The 18,360-nt window shown below is 39.1% G+C and overlaps 1 non-coding gene across 1 annotated transcript; it reads left to right on the top strand.

Annotated features, from left to right (window-relative positions):
- The first annotated feature begins 738 nt into the window (after window positions 1–738).
- LOC114407986 lies at window positions 739–845 on the top strand. The gene has a single exon (XR_003665788.1). It is a non-coding gene; the product is annotated as a small nucleolar RNA R71 (small nucleolar RNA).
- Window positions 846–18,360: the final 17,515 nt, after the last annotated feature.

Below are 18,360 nucleotides of genomic sequence, written 5' to 3'. Positions count from 1 at the left end.
AGCTCCCTGATCAAGAAGCTTCCTCTTTTGTGCAACTATCTGATCTTCTTTTTCAGGTGTAGAATGAAGCTTGACAGGTTCAGGTGCAGGTATTGCTACTGGTGGAGGCACTTGAATTTGGTTGCCAGACCTCAACGTGATGGCACTCACATTTTTCGGATTCTGCACAATTTGTGAAGGAAATTCGTCAGAATTTTGGGACTAAGCTTGGTTCAACTGAGTAGCCATCTGCCCCATCTAATTTGTCAGACTCTGAATGGAGGCTCTTGTCTCTTGCTGAAATTGCATATTCTAGATGGTCATTTGCCTCACTAACTCTTCTAAGGAAGGTTAAGGAGGAGCCTCAGTCGCTTGTTGTCTTTAGATTGCTGCAAAGAAGGACAAAGATCTATATGGTGATCTGCAGAAGAACATAGACCACAGACTCTTGCAACAGGTGCATATTTCTGATTCATGGCAAGCTGAGTTACTAGGTTGACCAAGGCATCAAGTTTTCCCTCGAGCTTTTTATTTTCAGTAGATGAAGATGAATCCGTGGCCACCTCATGGACTCCTCTAAGGACAATAGCATCATTTCTTGCACTAAATTGTTGGGAGTTGGAAGCCATCTTCTCAATCAAATTCCTAGCCTCAGCAGGGGTCATATCACTAAGAGCTCCACCACTAGCAGCATCAATCATACTCCTCTCCATGTTGCTAAGTCCTTCATAGAAATATTGAAGAAGGAGTTGCTCAGAAATCTGGTGGTGAGGGCAGCTTGCACACAATTTCTTGAATCTTTCCTATTACTCATACAAGCTCTCTCCACTAAGTTGCTTGATGCCTGAAATGTCTTTTCTAATGGCAGTGGTCCTAGATGCAGGGAAGAATTTCTCCAAGAACACCCTCTTAAGGTCATCCCAACTGAAAATGGACCTGGGAGCAAGGTAGTATAGCCAATCTTTTGCGACTCCCTCTAGAGAATGAGGAAAAGCCTTTAGAAAGATATGATCTTCTTGGACATTAGGGGGCTTCATAGTGGAACAAACAATATGGAACTCCTGAAGATGCTTATGAGGATCTTCACCTGCAAGACCATGAAACTTGGGCAGCAAATGTATTAGTCCAGTCTTTAGAACATATGGAACACCCTCATCAGGATATTGAATGCATAAGTTTTCATAAGTGAAATCAGGTCCAGCCATCTCCCTAAGAGTCCTCTCATGAGGTGGAGGTTGATCCATGTTCTCAATATGAAAATTAGTAGTCGAATGCTCAAAATCGGAATATTCAGAATCACCAGCAACAGAATACTCAGAATGCACAAAATGCTCAAAATGCACAGAATGATCAGGATGCACACTATGCCTAACTAATCTATGAATGGTTCTATCTATTTCAGGATCAAAGGGTTGTAAATCACCTGGATTACCCCTAGTCATGCACTATATGCAGCAAATAATGTGTTTCTCAAACAAGCACCAGGGGAGGGTTAAAACTACAACTATAGTCAAAAGATATCCAAATGAGATGAAATTTTGTGAGCAACACCCTAAAATCATGAAAAGATAGCACAAAAATTTTTAGACAAAAATTCAAAGTCTAACTATACAAACTGCCTAAGGAAAGTTTAGAAAAATAAGACAATAATACTAAAAAAAACTTAGTAAACAGCTTATTTTTCAAGTTTAAAATGGCAACTGACTAGGCATGGGAAATTTTCTTCTACCCCAAATGAATATATAATAATAGTCATTCTGATAATCGGAGCAAAAGTTATGCCGTTTTAAGTTTTGTTAAAAACAAGTTCCCAAAATTTTTGCCTCTCTCAAATTCAGTCACACCAAGTGCTTCTGGTATTTTTCACACAAAATATGGACCAAAAGAAACTACCACACAAAAAATGAGCCAAAAATAACAACTCTAAATATCAAAAAAAAAAAAATCGCCAATTAAATTGCAAAATCAGTCGCTAATCACTGTTCACAACATTACACAAAAAAATTCAGCATTACACAAAATCAGTCGCAATTTTGTGAGCAACTGAAACAGGGAAGCGCTAAACAGGGGACGTGACTAAAATGCAAAACAGAACACTACACAAAACAAAACAACACACACTCACACACTAAACAACAGAGCTAGACTCAAAACAACTAAACACTATTATGAACCTTTGGACCACTACTCCCCGGCAACAGCACCAAATTTGATCGAGGTCGTACCCGAATCAAATAAACATTAAAAAATGCAGTATCTAGGAAGTGATCCTAGGTCGTCTCCCAACGAGCAATGGTCAACCATCATTCATAATAGATAGTGATAAAACAGTAACGAATTGGGGGGGTATTTGTTTTTGTAATTTAAACAGCAAGCAAATTTTAATTAGAAAATAACATAATTAAAACATGTTGTTTCCCCTTGATTCACAAGCAAGTCTCTTATCCTAAGTTACGAGGATTTATCCCTAACCAATTCAACCACTTAATCCAACCCTAAATTAAATTACTAAGCAAAAATTAGCATAAGACTATCATTATGTGATTAAGCAACACATACACCAATTAATCATGAACGAAACTGATCATTAAGCATGAACATAAATTAAGCACAGAGACAATTAATCAACCACTAAGCATGCATGGATTAATAGCAACAAATACAAAGTAATTGGTGAAGAGGAAAAACTTATCAGTATTCAATAGTAATAACAATACCTCAAAGAGAACTGTGCTTGATCCTCAAGAGAAAACAACGCTGGAGACTTAGCCTTCCATTAATCAGCAGAAAATGAAATTGTAGATTGAAGCAGAAACAAAATTGCAAAAAACAAATTTTATTCTACATGAACAATGCGCATGAACAGTAAAAACTGGAATTCTAAAATCCTAGAATTATTCTCCTCTCCAAAAACTCTCAAAACTAAAACCCTCGTGCTGTTATATAGGTCGTCAATCCCAAAGCTTACAAATCTATTTTCAGTCCAAGCCCATAAACGAAATAAAATAAAATCTGGACAAGATAAGATTGGATGAAATAAAATCTGGACGAAATAAAATCTAGATGAAATAAAATTTGGATAAGATAAGATTTGATAAAATAAAATTGTCTGCTCTCTTCAAGTCCAAGCCCAATTTCGGATTCAAACCTAATTACTTATAATTCTCCTGAAATTAAATTAAAAACACAAAATTAGTCAAGTAAGCCCAAATGATAAAACTGCATAATTAATTTGACAATTAAGGCTAATCAGTAATTAAAATGGTGACAAAAAGGGATAAGAAATAGGGGAAAATAATGACACATCAACGGGACCACCCCAACAGAATGGATCCAAGGCCGACCTAGCAGGCAACTGTAGGCAGGGTTTATGTCCATTACTTGAAAGGTTATTTGGCATGTGTGTGGCCCAATTTGAATCGGGAGATTGATCTCCCCTCTCACGTCACACCGGCTATCATCAAAAGCTCTAACCACCATGGAGCTTGGCCTCATGTTCGCTGCATCAAATGGCAGCTTATCCAATGTAGTTTTGGGCATGACATTGAGGGAAGAGCCATTGTCAATTAGTACTTTGGCCATTATGTGGTCCATACATTTGACAGACATGTGCAAAGCTTAGTTGTGTCCCCTCCCCTCAACTGGTATCTCCTCATCGGCAAAAGTCAGGTAATTGTTGGCAGCGATGTTGTTGACTATCCCCTTGAAGCCTTCCACTGATATGTCTTGCACTACATGGGCTTCATTCAAAATTTTGACCAACAGCGCCCAATGAGGTTCGGAGTTCATGAGCAGCCCTAACAAAGAAATTCTGACTTGAGTCTTGTTCAATTGCTCAATTACTTTGAATTAACTTTGTTTAATGATCCTTAGTGTCATACCCTAATTTCGTCCGGGGATGATCATTTGCAAACGTATGGATTCTTGTCAGCCAAATTGAGCTGCTTAACACCAATTGTCACGCAACCGTAAGGTTTTTTGACGTTTCAAAAGGAAATGTGCAAAATACTCAAAAGGAGGGCAAAAGGATCACTTTTGGGGCATTTTTCAGCCCCTGGGCCCACTAGGAAGCTTAGGGTTGAAGTAACTAGCTCGCCTGGGCGAGCAAGGTTACTTCTGGAGGAAGCAAGCAGCTCGCCTGGGCGAGCTACTGTGCAATCTCCACCCCTCATTTCCTATAAATAGGTGTGAGGGGGCTGAGGAGAAGGCCCCAGCATCTGAAATCAAGAGGTTTCTAGTGAAATTAGTGAGAAAGAGGAGAAAGAAGAAGAAAAAACGAGGCTAAGGCACTTCCAAAACGTTTTTGTGATCGTTCTTCATCGTTTTTCACCGTTCTTCGTTCTTCATTCTATGCACCCTTAGGGGTCTACTCTTGCTTTTCGCATCTTCATCTTCATTCTTCTACCATCAGTGATCTCATTTCATTGTAAAGCGAGTTTTGACCGATTAATTGTGCCGTAATCTCATTTTTATCATTGTAAAGCGAGTTTCCACCAATTAATTGTGTCATAATCTCACTTAATCATTGTAAAATAAAGATTCAACCGATCGTTTGTGTTGTAACCTCGGTTAATCACTGAAAAACAATGTTTCAACCAGTCATTTACTTTGCAAGTCCTCTTTTAATAAGTTTGAAAGTAACCAAGTGAAAACAAAAGCTAAAGTCAACACATAATCAAGCTTTTATTCATAAAAATCGCTTGAATCCATTCAAGGTCCAATGCCTTAATGGTCTCTTTCACTTTTATCGGTTAAAATGAACCTTTCAAAAATCTAAAATTAATCCTAATCGTAACTTTATTGCCTTCAAAGAACTATATAGGTCTGAGTTCCTCATCATAATCGAGAATACGTAGAAGCAAGAGCCACACTCTTGTCGACCCCAAAAAGATAAAAAAAAACATAAAAAAGGGAAAATAAAATAAAATTTGAAGTCATGATTTTGCATATTTGATTAAAGGTTTTCGTCCCTTGGGGTGGATGCATGGGGTGCTAATATCTTCCCCACACGTAAACAACTCCCAGACCTTTTATCATTTAAATTTGTAGACCTGTTTTTTGGTTTTTCTAACATTTTCCTCAAATAAACATTGGTGGCGACTCCACACATTTTCCTTCCTTGGAAGATGCACCTGTGAGCCTCGTGTCGCCCTCCCGCTGAAAGGTAGGTTACGACACTCAGAAATTCAGTCGCCTCCTCAACTGATATCTCTCTCTTGCTAAAGTTATCTCCTTCCATCAGAATTTTCCCAATAGGGGCCTCGTCATTCGCGATCGGGCCTGCCCTCTCTCTCTTGCCTATATCCACCTTCGCCTTCCCCTTGTCTTTTGACCTTGCCAGTAATTCTGGAGCAGTGAAAATACGTCCTCTAAGAGTCATGCCACTTGAACCAGAAATATTTGTAATCTTAGCAGATGGCATGTCATTCCCAACACGTACGACAGACGCATCCTGCCTTTCGTTGGGCCCCTGTACGGCATATTTCCATGGCACTGCCTGATCACTTTTGTAAGGGAAGGGTGGAGGCATCTTTGCTGTGAAGGGCTGGAAGCCTCGGGACCTATGAATGGTAATGTCCCTAGTGAAATGGATCACCAAAGGCTTAGGCTTACTCGGGTTTCCGTCACCCGACTGCATGCATACCTCCCCTTCATCCTTCTTTGCACTGCAGATTTAATTCACCCCCTGCTTATCATTCCCTGCAGCAGCTCTTCAGCTATTGGGCATGTTTCCACATTGTGTGATTCCCCTGGATGCATTAAGCACGAATCTCCTCTGTCACTGACAAGGTCAACTATATCGGCCTTGCGTAATGCTCCCAATATGAACTGTCGGGAAGTCGGCACATCCCCTATTCGCTTTAGCCCTCGAGACTCCCATCCTTCCACTGCATTCACCGCCGAGCCTCCATGATTGGCAAGTGGATTAGTCCTCACATTCGGACTATCCTCTTGAAATGTCAACCATCTAGCATCAATCAAGCTTTGTACCTTGTGCTTGAGGGCTACACACTGTTCGATAGAGTGCCCCAGGACACCACCATGATAGACGTATGTGGCATTGGGATTGTACCATCGGGGAAATGGAGGTTGATAGACCTTTCCCGGGCTCACCACAGCCATTTGGTTGCTGAGCAAGGATGGTAGCAAGTCAGCATAAGGCATTGGTATCAGGGTGAACTCCGCGGGTTTTCTTTCTGGGAAGTTCCTCTTTGGGTTGGTGCTTGTATTGGGGTTAGGATTTACATTTGGTCGGGACTATGCAGGGAATGGATTTTGTGGGTGATGTTGGGGAGGTCTTTGTGGTTGATTAGGCATGCTCGATCAGATGGGCGTCGGGCAGGAGGGAGATCTGATATTGGCCGAGTAATTGTATTGGTGCAGGGGATATTGGTATGTGGGAGTTGTGGTTACAACATGGGCATCTCCCTCTTTTTTCTTAGCTCCACCTGTTCCAGTCATCCTATTGCCAGCACTTGTTGAAGCAATATAATCGAATTTTCCTCTTCTTAGGCCTACCTTGATCCTTTCACCCGCGAATACCAGATCCACAAAACCTGAGGGCATGTACCCCACCATCTTCTCGTAGTAGAGCACAGGTAAAGTGTCTACTATCATTGTGATCATTTCTCTTTCCATCATTGGGGGCGCTACTTTAGCTGCCAAATCCCTCCACCTCTGGGCGTATTCTTTGAAGGACTCATGCTCCCTTTTGCACACGTTTTGCAACTGTATTCTATCCGGAGCCATGTCGAAGTTGTACTGATACTTCCTGATGAAGGAAACCATTAAGTCTTTCCAAGAATGGATCCAGGAAGATTCCAAATTAGTGTACCAAGTGATCATTGCCTCAGCCAAACTCTCTTGAAAAAAATGCATCAAGAGTTTCTCATCCTTCACGTACGCCTCCATCTTCCGACAGTACATCTTCAGGTGGTTTTTGGGGCAAGTAGTCCCCTTGTATTTGTCAAAGTCTGGCACCTTGAACTTAGGAGGAATGATGATGTCGGGTATTAGGCATAGTTCTACCATGTCAGCAAAAGGGTAGTCCCCACCTCCTTCAATGGCTCTCATCCTTTCTTCTAGGTGATCAATTTTTTCCCTTTCTATCATGGCAGTTGGCAGTCTTCCCACCGAAAAATGTAAGGGTTGTAGTTGCGGTTATGGGCAATACTGAAGGCCCCCCAAAGTGTTTGGCTGGGGTATACCACGAAATGCTTGCCCCTTAGCGACATATCCGAGGTAAGGCTTGAAGTCAGCCAACGCGTGGTCTCGGGGTACCTCATGTGTCTCCACCATGGATTCAGAGACATGTGCATGCCCAGACTAAGGTTGTTGGCCTTTAAGGGGTATGGGAGAGGAGTGGTCGACGTTCTCCTCGGGCACATGTACGGCACTAGGTGGTGCATAGTTGGGAGGCAGACCATACAGTAGGAAAGGATGCTTGCTCTGGACCTGCACAAAATGGGGACCGCCCATACTTCCCAATGCTTCGTCGCCCTGACCTACCATATCCGAGACTGGACGACTTACTTGATTCACACTGAATAGGTGAGTTGGATCTACCTTAGTGGCGACGCTTGTAGTGGCAATTGTAGCCGCGTTGACCTCCATCATTTTCCTCATGCTCATCATGGTGGTCATTTGGTCTTTCATGGCCTCCATGTCGGCCTTCATCTATTCCTAAACTTCCTCTATCTCACTCATGATTTTAGCCTTGGCATATGTTCGGTAAGGGTGCCGTAAAGCATGTTCATTCTTTTGGTTACTATGGTTACTTTTTGATGATGACAATGACTACTAAAAAATGGAAATCAATGAGTAATGCAACAATTGGATAAATGTGAATGCATGATAATGATAAGTCGTTGAAGTATTAAATTCACACAGAACATTCTGTAAAACATAGGGTCGAATCAAATCCTATTTTCATTAAAACAACATGGTTCATCAGATCTTTTCAAAGTCAAAGCATAAATACAACACAAATGCCTTAGCGACTCCTAATTATATGGGTCATTAGTTCGACCATGTGTTGGTAGTAATTGAAAAGACTGTGAACTTCATCGAGAGCCGAGTACATGTCAACCACTGCCTTGGCTTTGGCTAACAACCTTGGAAGCTCTTGACTCTCATTCAGAGTGAGAATGAATCTATTCATCTATTTCATAGCTTCCCCGTGCAACAACTCTATCACCCTCTCTCTCGCTTCCCTTTCAATCTGCAAAGTCGATACCTTTGCATGTTCATCTTCCAACATCTGCCCATGACTAGCAACCAAGTTCACCTTCTCCTTATATTGGTTGATGATTATCAACATATTGTCTTCTATTTTGCTCAACTGTTCTGTCAAACTTCTCTTCGACCTCTGACAAGCCTTTAACTTACCTTCTAACACCATGCTTTCCATCCTTGATTCGCCGCTCTCGGCCCTTCTAAGCTTGAGCTCGTTACTACTGCCCATAGAGCCCCTCGGAACTTGTTCCTACTCCATTCTTCCTTTTTAGGACTTTATGTTTCCTACTCTAACACTTCAACCGTGGTCAGGTTGACATCTTTCACCTCATCATACTCTTTCCTGACCCTAGTGATTGTCGTCTTTAGCTTCACTTTCACCACTCTTGTGTTTTTTAGCTCTACTTTCAAAACTTGCACTTCTTCATTTTCCTCAAGAATTTCAGCCTTTTTTCCACTTAGACTTTTTAACTTTGGGAGCCAAGTTATCCCTTGCATTCTAGACTTCAACCACTTGTGATAGCCGCCGATGTCACCATTGCTACTTCCTTTAAGCTCCTTATCTTTCCTTCCCACTCTATTCCACGCTTTACGAATTTTCTGAAGTATCTTCAGATTAGCTTCATTGAAGCCTCGCATGATGAAAGGCATGATGACTTCCTCCAACTGCGCGCCTCTCATAGGGTAGCCTAACTGTCTTATGGCCAACACGGGATTATAATTAATACAACCCCTCATCCCCATCATGGGGACATTTGGGAATCCCTCACACGAGCATAACACTCATGCCCCTCCTTCTTTCCACCGTGGGAACCAACTAACGGACGCTCCCGTCATGCCTGCCAAGAGTTCTTCCCAATTTGTTTTACCCTTTTTCAGAGCACATGCGATGACTTTGTAGGGAACAAACAGATCTACCTTCATGATAAAAAAATGTGGGATACCAACCATACATAAAGAGCAGGCATACAACAGATAATTCTCACACTACTCTTCTCGCACCTCAAGTCAAATGTATCATATGCATCCACCAAAATAGCGATGATAGGGCTTTCCTTGCTGTGGTGATAAGCAAGAAAGGCATCAATCGCTACTAGGTCCACTAGCTTGTCTACATTCAGAAATAGTATAGTCCCAAACACCAACAGTGCTAATATGTCAATGAACGAGGTCCACCCCCCTTGATTTTCCAAAGCTTCTGCCTTCTCCTCCAAGCACTTCCTTGGTATCCCTATCACCCCATTCCTATTTTGCTTCACTCGGTCTAGCTCTTGTTCTGAGATCTTGACCACTTTTGCTATTCTTGCCATAGAAGGATAGAATCCAGCAAAGAGGTATGGCTTCCTTCCCCCTAATGGGCATCCTAAGATCCCTTCAAACTCTTCTATGGTTGGTGCCAACTGAAAGTCCCCAAAAGTGAAGCAACTGAGTGATTGGTCATAGTATTGAGTGAGGGATGTGATGGCTTCAATGGACACTTCTATCATTGCCAGATACCAGATCTTCCCATATGCCTTATTGAAGGCTTGACGTCGAACTTGATCCATCTGTTGCCCTAGTTCTCACAAGCTGGCTAGCTCTAGATTCTTGACTTTGACATGAAAGAACCTCTTTTTAAAGGAAGGCGCTTGGTCCTACCCTATGTTTGCGAGAATGAAAATTCTGGCGACCAATACTTCAACACCCTATCATAGAGGAGATATGATGAATGCATCAAGGCATGGTTATGCTATGCATGACAAACGTATTTATCAACTGACATAAGACGCTTGAAAGACCATATTTTCTTATCCACCATGCATTGGGATCATGGTTTGTTTGCAGTTAGTACCATGGTACCCAATGCATCCAATTAAGAAAGCGGTGCAGGCTTTCACGCTTCTTTGTGACTTTGACGACAAAAAGAATGCGAGGCATGGGTAACGACACAGAGGAGTATGCATAAGTGAACATAATGATTAATGACAACAGAAGGTATGTGGTTGGTAGCACAAAGAAACATGCTAGACGAATAAGCATGATAACATAATGACTTAATGCAAAATATCGCGTGTGAACATAATAAAAATGGTAAACACAGAAATGATGTATACTATTACAACATATAAAGATATTACAACATAGTGAGTTTTTTTTATGTCCCTATTTTAGGATCCTAATGGAAGGGATCAAAAGTTCACTATCCGGTGATAACCCCCAAGGGTAGTTGTATGTAACTTTCAAGGTTTCTAGAGATATCATCCTCTTTGATAACAACACTGGCGGTAGGGACTACCAGCGACAATGTATCATCAAAAGAGGAAAACTCTAGACGAGGCTTCATTGTTATCAAGCGAGTCAGAGACCCAGCATGACCACAGATCGACCTCCACTTCCTATATCTCACACAGACCCGGGTATAGGGCCTAATACCTCAATGTGTGTGCAAAGGTGTAGGTGCCATGCGTGCATAGAACAAACAAATATTCCTAACTACGAATGTAATAGATAGATAGACACACACAAAAAACATAATAACACAACAAGGGTTATATACAAATATGGACAAAACAAAAGATAAAAGGAAAAAAGGAACATAAATAAAGAAGAAGTCACGATAAAACATTGCACACTAATCGAATGGTCTAACTCTCTAACAAGTTCCCAGTGGAGTCGCCAACTGTCATAACCTACCCTTTGACGGGAAGGCCAGGCGAAATAAATGTGCATCTTTCAAAAAGAAAAATGTGCGGGAGTCGCAACCAACATTTATTCGAGGAAAACGTTAGAAAAACCAAAAAAGAGAGGTCTGCAGATTTTGAAAATAGGGGTTTGGGAGTTGTTTACGCACGGGAAAGGTATTAACACCCCATGCGCCTGTCACAATGGACGTGACTTCAATATTATTTAGTTTCCCTTTTATATTTTTTTTATTTTTTTTTGGGTCGACAAGGGTGTTGCCCTTGCTCCTACGTATCCTCAAGTGCGATGAGAAATTCAGACCTACGTAGTTTTTTAAAGTGAAAAAGTTATGTGTTGAATGAATTGGTTTTAGGCTTTTGAAAGAATCATTTTAATTGACAAAAACAAAAGAGAGGTCGTTAAGATGTTGGACCTTAAACGATCTCAAGTGGCTTAAATGAAGAGAAATTGAGTTATATGTTGATTTTATCTCTTTGTTTATTAACTTTCAATCTCTTTAAGAGATGACTTACGACACTAATGATCGGCTAAAATTTACTTTACAAAAGAAAAGAGATTATCGATGATAGAAGAAGGAGATGAATATGCACAAAAACAACAAAGAGGACCCCTAAGGGTGCATAGATCATGTTCAAATCTATAAGAACAAACACTAACCGAATGACGAACGAAGAACACGAAGCGAGAAATGGCGTAGGAATTGATCACGGTCATGATTCGGCAGTGCTTCGGCCTTGTTTCCTCTTCTTTCTTATTCTCTCTTATTTCTCTCAATTCCTTCAATACTCAATGCTAGAACTCTTTCCTCAGCCCCCCTTCACGCCTTTTTATAGCAAAAAATGGCATTTGGGACCCCGACAGCTTGCCCAAGCGAGCCAAAGGCTAGCCTGGGCGAGCTAGGGTCCAGAAAACTCCCTGAAAATACCCTTTTGCCCCTCCCTTTTGGTATCTTTTGCATCCTTGACCAAAACATCGAACAATCTTTCATCTTGTGCGGTAACTGGTGTTGAACAACACAGTTTGGCTAGCGAGAATCAAAACATCAGTGAATGATAGTTTTTGGACAAAATTAGGGTCTGACACATGTGAAAGAGCATAATTGTGTTTAGTATTTTACCACTTTGTAGTGTGATGAACATTGATTTTTGGAAAACCACGTAGTTTAGTAATGGTGACCGGACCTCTATGAAGTCCACTGGAATAGATTCCTCTACCATCTCAGGATCGAGGAAGGGAGAGTAGTGCCAGTTGTTGCGCATTCAAGAGTTTTGTGATGACTAGGGTTTCTCACACACACTGACTGTAGTATGTGACAATAGTGATGTGTGTTTCAGTGCCTTAGGAGCTTCCTATATATAGAAGCTCATTGGAACTTTAGCCATGCAGTATCATGTTCATACATTAAGAGTCAGACCTATGAGAAACATGACACATGTTTCTCATATTTGGGACTCTCCTTCAATATGGGCTCATACATTACAAGCCCAACCCAAAATAAATATTGTAGTTATACTTAATATTTCTTTTTCTCTTTATTCTATTATATGTGTGTGATCATTTAGGTTTTCATTATAATAGGCCTCAATATTAAATATCTAGTGCATAAGCAACATGAAAACCCCTAAATGGTCTTCCAAGCTCCATTTGGTTTGTTTTGGAGCCCAGAACCCTATAAGCTCACACTTTGTGCTCATTCTCCCATTTCATCAAGTATACCACTCTTTTTTTTCTCTTATAGATCTTCAGTTGAACTTCTCGCCTCATTTTCTCATCTTATCCATTCTTGGACCCTAACTATCCTAATCTTCCAAGTCCTTGTCACTTGCAAGACCAAGAATCCTTCCTTTTCTCCTTCAATCTCTCAAGTACTAGTAAGATTTTTCACTTACTTTCTTTTTTTATGAGCTAGTTGTTGAGCTCAACGCCTTCATCTGATGAAGTTGTAATGATAACAATTTGCTAAGAAGAAAATTCTAAGTTTTCCATACTTAAGTTATGAAATTTTTTCTTTGAGATGTGATTATAAGAGCATGACTTGATTATGACAACACAAGGAGCATGAATTTGAATTGCTTGAAATCCTCCAAAAACTAATTTTGCTCATTAGATGTAGCCTTTATCAAAAGGAAAGTTGATTAGAAGCATACCAATTTAAAAATGCACATCTTTAGAAGATCAAAGTATTGCAAGCACCTTTATAGAAACACAACTCTACATCACCCTTTTTACATTAGTTGTTGAATAACCGATGCTAAAAAAGTAAGGAGGTCACATTTTTGTAAATTTTAAAAATTGTTTACATATGTTGTTTATTTACATGATGTAAATGTGTTTTCTAAATCAGTTAATATGTACAATTAATGTAACATGTATGCCAAAATTTGAAATAGATAGCATGATTTAGATCTAGACACTGGAACACCAATACCTATCAGACTTTAACCTCTTAGGCTCTATCCCCATGGTCGTGACATTATATCCAAAGTGATAACAGTGTTACCAAAACCCACCATGGCTATGCTTGTCAAAAGTAATTTAAATTATTGGAAAAGTAAAGATCTTGTGAAATTAATATGGATAGATTATAAAATGAAAACTTTAAAGAAGAAGAAATAAAGATGAAGAATATAATGACTTGAAAACTAAGGAAATAAGAAATAAATTGTAGAAAATAAAAAAAAACTATTATAAATAGTGGTTGGAGACATGCATACCCTGACTCATCAAATTTGTAGTAATTTATGTTTATTTTACCATGGGTCAGAGATCATGGGTGTCCCCCAATTTACTAGATCAGAGACTAATGTTGTTCGTGATGTGTGCATGTCATTATCCTAAGAAAATTTTGCAGTCAATTATGTGTTTGAGTCATTATAAGTGTTCAAAGTGTTTTATGCAATTATTTTAATAACTAAAAATTAAAGACAACAAAGTCCTATTTATAGATTTTGCACCCTAATAGTCAAGAAATCTAATTTAGAAATGTGTTGAATTGACTAAACAAACTACATAAAATTTTGACGTTTCTTTTGATTTACTTAACATTAATGACTATATCTTCCACTTGATTTGAACCTTTGTCTCAAATTATTTCAAAGACTTCATCATTTTAACATTTTCAAGTTTAGTTTCTTTAATTTCAATATCAAACAAAAGTCAATATTTTAAATATTTCAACAGTACTTCTCAAATTAATAATGATATTGCATTTTAATATTTCTAGAATATTTAAACAAAAATGATATAATTTATAGGATTAAAAATAAAAAAATATAATTTATAGGGACTAAAAACGAAAAAAAGGTAACATGTTTATAGAATGAAAAAGGTATTAAAATTTTACATTAATGCTTGACCTAATCTATTTGTAGGCCTAACTAGCTTTAAAGCTTTACTTACGTAACTTGTCATATTTGAATGTCTAATCCATAAAGAATTGTCTAATAAAATAAGATGGGCTTTCAAAATTGACCAAGCCAAGCCTAACAAGTAGCCAATGACATATACTAGGTGGTGTTTGGCTTAAATTTTTTAAACAAACCAAACTTAATTATTTAAGTCAAGAGTAGCTTGATGAAGGGCAATATGGTCATATCATTATGATTTTTTGGGTGATAGTTATAGGTGATGGTGGTTTAAGGATGACGAAATGAATTAGATTTGCAATAGAAATTTGAAGAAATAAAAAATCAAGGTGTCATCATTATAGAGCCTTCAAACCGACCAAGTCATTTAAGTAGGTTTTTAGTCCGAGTCAAATCTTCTAAACAATTTATCCTTGCTGCTACAATTGTGACTTAAAAATTATGATTCTATAAAAACATGTTCTAGGGCATGTTCATGTAAACTAAAATTTTTAGAATATCTCAAACTTTGAAACATGGTAGACCAAACCTTAAAAATTAGCTTGTAATATAAAAAATAGGCCAAGCTAGACTTTTGTTATTCTAACCCAAGACAGACTTAAGCCAATCAAAGTCTAGCTTATTTCCACTCTTAAATTTTTATTTCATATTGAAGATTTTAGATGGTTTATTACGTATTATGTATTTATTTTGTATTAAATGTTCGACTAAAATCTCTAACTTGTGATGTTACAAACTACCAAACAAAACACAAGTCATTAACAAATGTGGAAAAACAAAAAATCAAAATATACCTCCAGCCATTGTCATGAAAGAACTACCTTGTTTTGGTTCTTCCAAGCTCTCACTCTCTCTTTGTAGATGGTGTATCAGACAAAAATTTAAATATATGAGCTCAGGGACCAAATACATGTGTTATATATAGGCATTCTACCATCAAGAATGCTTTAGTAGCCATCACCACTCATTAGTGGTCATTACTATCCATTAGTAATCATTCAATATTTGCCTTTTTAACTCAAAAACTGATGGAACAATTGACATTCCACAATGTACAAACAAAAAATTATTATATTCTCCCACTTGGTCTAAACATTTTGACTCATTGATTAAAATAAGTCAATGCTCAATCTTCTTAAGAAATGAACATAAGAATCATAGCGATAGCTCCTCTTATAACGAGTAATATCATCCATGTATTACAACATGCTTAATTTCCCAAGTAGAATACTGAAGGTGGTAATAAAACTTAATGAATAAACCCAATGTTTATTCTTGTTCCAAAACATAATTTTTCTCAAAAAATCAATATGCACCTAAATATGAGAAAATATCACAACATAAAAGTTTCAACTCTAACATGTATATTTACAATCATAAAGTGGAACCAAGTCCCATTCTCTCTGCATGATCCTTGAATTTAAATGGTGGCATGCCCTTAGTCAAAGGATTGGCAATCATCAACTCAGTGTTTATGTGCTAAATGACCACTTTCTTCTCTTTTACTCTTTCTCAATGGCCAAGTACATAATGTCAATGTGGTTACTTCAACTTCCACTTTTGTTATTCTTAGCCATAAAGACAGCAGTTGAGTTATCGCAGAAAATTCTCAAAGGCCTTGAAGTAGTATCAACTATCTTCAGCCCAAAAATGAAACTCTTAATCCATATTGTCGCAACCTACCCTTCGGCAGGAGGGCGACGCGTGACTCGCGGGATGCGTGTTCCACGAAAGGAATACGCGCGGAGTCGCCACCAACGTTTATTTGAGGAAAACGTCGGAAAAACCGGAAAAGACGCGATCTACGAACTTTTAAGTGAAAGGCTCGGGAGTTGTATTTACGCGCGGGGAAGGTATTAGCACCCCACACGTCCGTCATAAGGGACGACAGCCTTTAATCGAATGTGCAAACATGACTTTGATTTTTACGTTCCCTTTTATGTCCTTATATCCTTTATACCCTTTTTATATTTTTTTCTCTTTTTGTGGTCGACAAGGGTGTTTCCCTTTGCTCCTAAGTATTCCTCAATTGGGATGAGAAAATGAGACCTACATAGTTCTTTCTTTCGCGTGAATCAAGTGATTCTTTTTACTTGAAAGGTGATCATTTTAAGGCGTTGGACCTTAAAAATGACCCATTTTACTTAATAAGAAATTGAAGTGATAAACTTTCAAAAACCTATTTTTGTGGACGAGCTTGACTAGGCGAGTTGATTTTAGCCTTAGTTTCACCTTAGTTATTAGTCAATTTGATTAAGAATGAGAAATCCCAAAGAGAAAACGTCCGATTGATTTTTCGCTTTACTTTACTAAAAAATATTTTTTTAATTATTATTATTATTTTACCTCCTTTTTTGATTTCCAACGTGGTTACGGCACGACCGAACGGTCGGAATTCATTTTAACCAAAATTAACGGATGATACAATTCAAACAATCGGTGGAAATTTATTTATTTTTTAGATTAAGCGAGAAATGACTTAAATAAATGGCTTAAGCACGTCAAAAGGGAAGAAAAGAAAACTGAAAGTAAACGAAATTAAAGTGAAAGTACACAAAACAAGAAATGAATTGAAAGTCTCGGATTTGAAAACTTACCCGTTGAAGAACGAAGAACGAACGAAGAACGGATGAAGAACGGTGAAGAACGACGAAGAACGATGAAGAATTTCCACAGAATCGCTTACGGAAGCGTTACAGAAGCACTTCGACTCGATTTTTCTTCACGAAAACGTGTTTTTTGCCCAAAATAGCCGGAATGCATAGCCAAAGGGGTCTTGAACCTTTTGAAACAGCTCCCCCCTCCTCTATTTATAGAAAAAAAGGGAGGTGCTTGCCGCCCAAAGACTTAATGAAGAAGATTTCTAAGCGCACCCGAATTACTAAGTTCATCCCCCTTTTCGTATTTTACGGAAAAGTTATGGAAGCCTTACGGAACTGTTTTCGTATTTGATTTTCATCTTTTTTCTCTTCCCTTTCACCAATGTTAAGTGGAATATGCTTACCCAAGGTTTTCGGAAATTTTACGGAAGTATTACGGAAGCCGCGGAAGCCACGAAAACCATTTTTCAAAAACGTGGAGGAGCTTGCCGCCCAGTTGCTTCCTCCTTAAGCAACCCAACTTCCAAAATGTTCTAGAAGGGCCTAGATTTGAATTGCTATTTACACCCCTATCTTGATAAGTTCACCCCCTTACCTTTTTTGGTGATTCTTTTTTCGTAAAGTTACGGAAACTTACGAATCTCGTAACGATACTTGTTTTCTTTCCGTAATGTTACGGAACCTTGCGGATTACATAATCATCCCCTTTTTGACTTACGGAATGTTAGGGAATCTCACTTAATTATGCAACGATGCTTCCATTTGATTTCCGGTGTGTCACGGAAACTTACAGATTGTGCATCAATATTTTTTGGTTTTCCGACATGTCCTGGAATTTCACAAATTGCTTAATGATGGGTGCCAAGCACCTCACAAGGACCAAAGAAAGGTCGCATGTCATCAAGCAAAGGTCCCCGGACGAAATTAGGGTATGACAGTTGCCCCTCTTTACTTGTCTTTTATTGGAGATAAAAGGAAAGTAAAGACAAGACACTAATTTCGTTCCTCTCGATTTGACGAGAGTCGCGGGTGACCATAAAATCTCCACATGCAAATGACTTGTTGTTCCCGGAATTTCACAAATTGCCTAATGATGGGTGCCAAGCACCTCACAAGGACCAAAGAAAGGTCGCATGTCATCAAGCAAAGATCCCCGGACGAAATTAGGGTATGACACTAATTTCGTTCCTCTCGGTTGACGAGAGTCCCGGGTGACCGTAAAATTTCCGCATGTAAATGACTCGTTGTTCCCGGAGGAACAAAAGGTGCAGAAGACTATGTCAGTCTCTGCATGTCATCGGGCCCGCCGCCTCTGGATGACACAAGGGTGCAGAATGACCAAATTTTGTCTCTGCGTGTCATCGGGCCCGCCGCCTCTGGATGACAAAAGGGTGCGGATAACCGTAAGGTATCTCCGCGTGTCATCGGGCCCGCCGCCTCTGGATGACACAAGGGTGCAGAATGACCAAATTTTGTCTCTGCGTGTCATCGGGCCCGCC

Source organism: Glycine soja, chromosome 3 (genome assembly GCF_004193775.1).
Source record: "Glycine soja cultivar W05 chromosome 3, ASM419377v2, whole genome shotgun sequence".
Taxonomy (NCBI): domain Eukaryota; kingdom Viridiplantae; phylum Streptophyta; class Magnoliopsida; order Fabales; family Fabaceae; genus Glycine; species Glycine soja.
The sequence above is the reverse complement of the archived record's forward strand: the minus strand, read 5'-3'. Positions and strand labels throughout refer to the sequence as shown.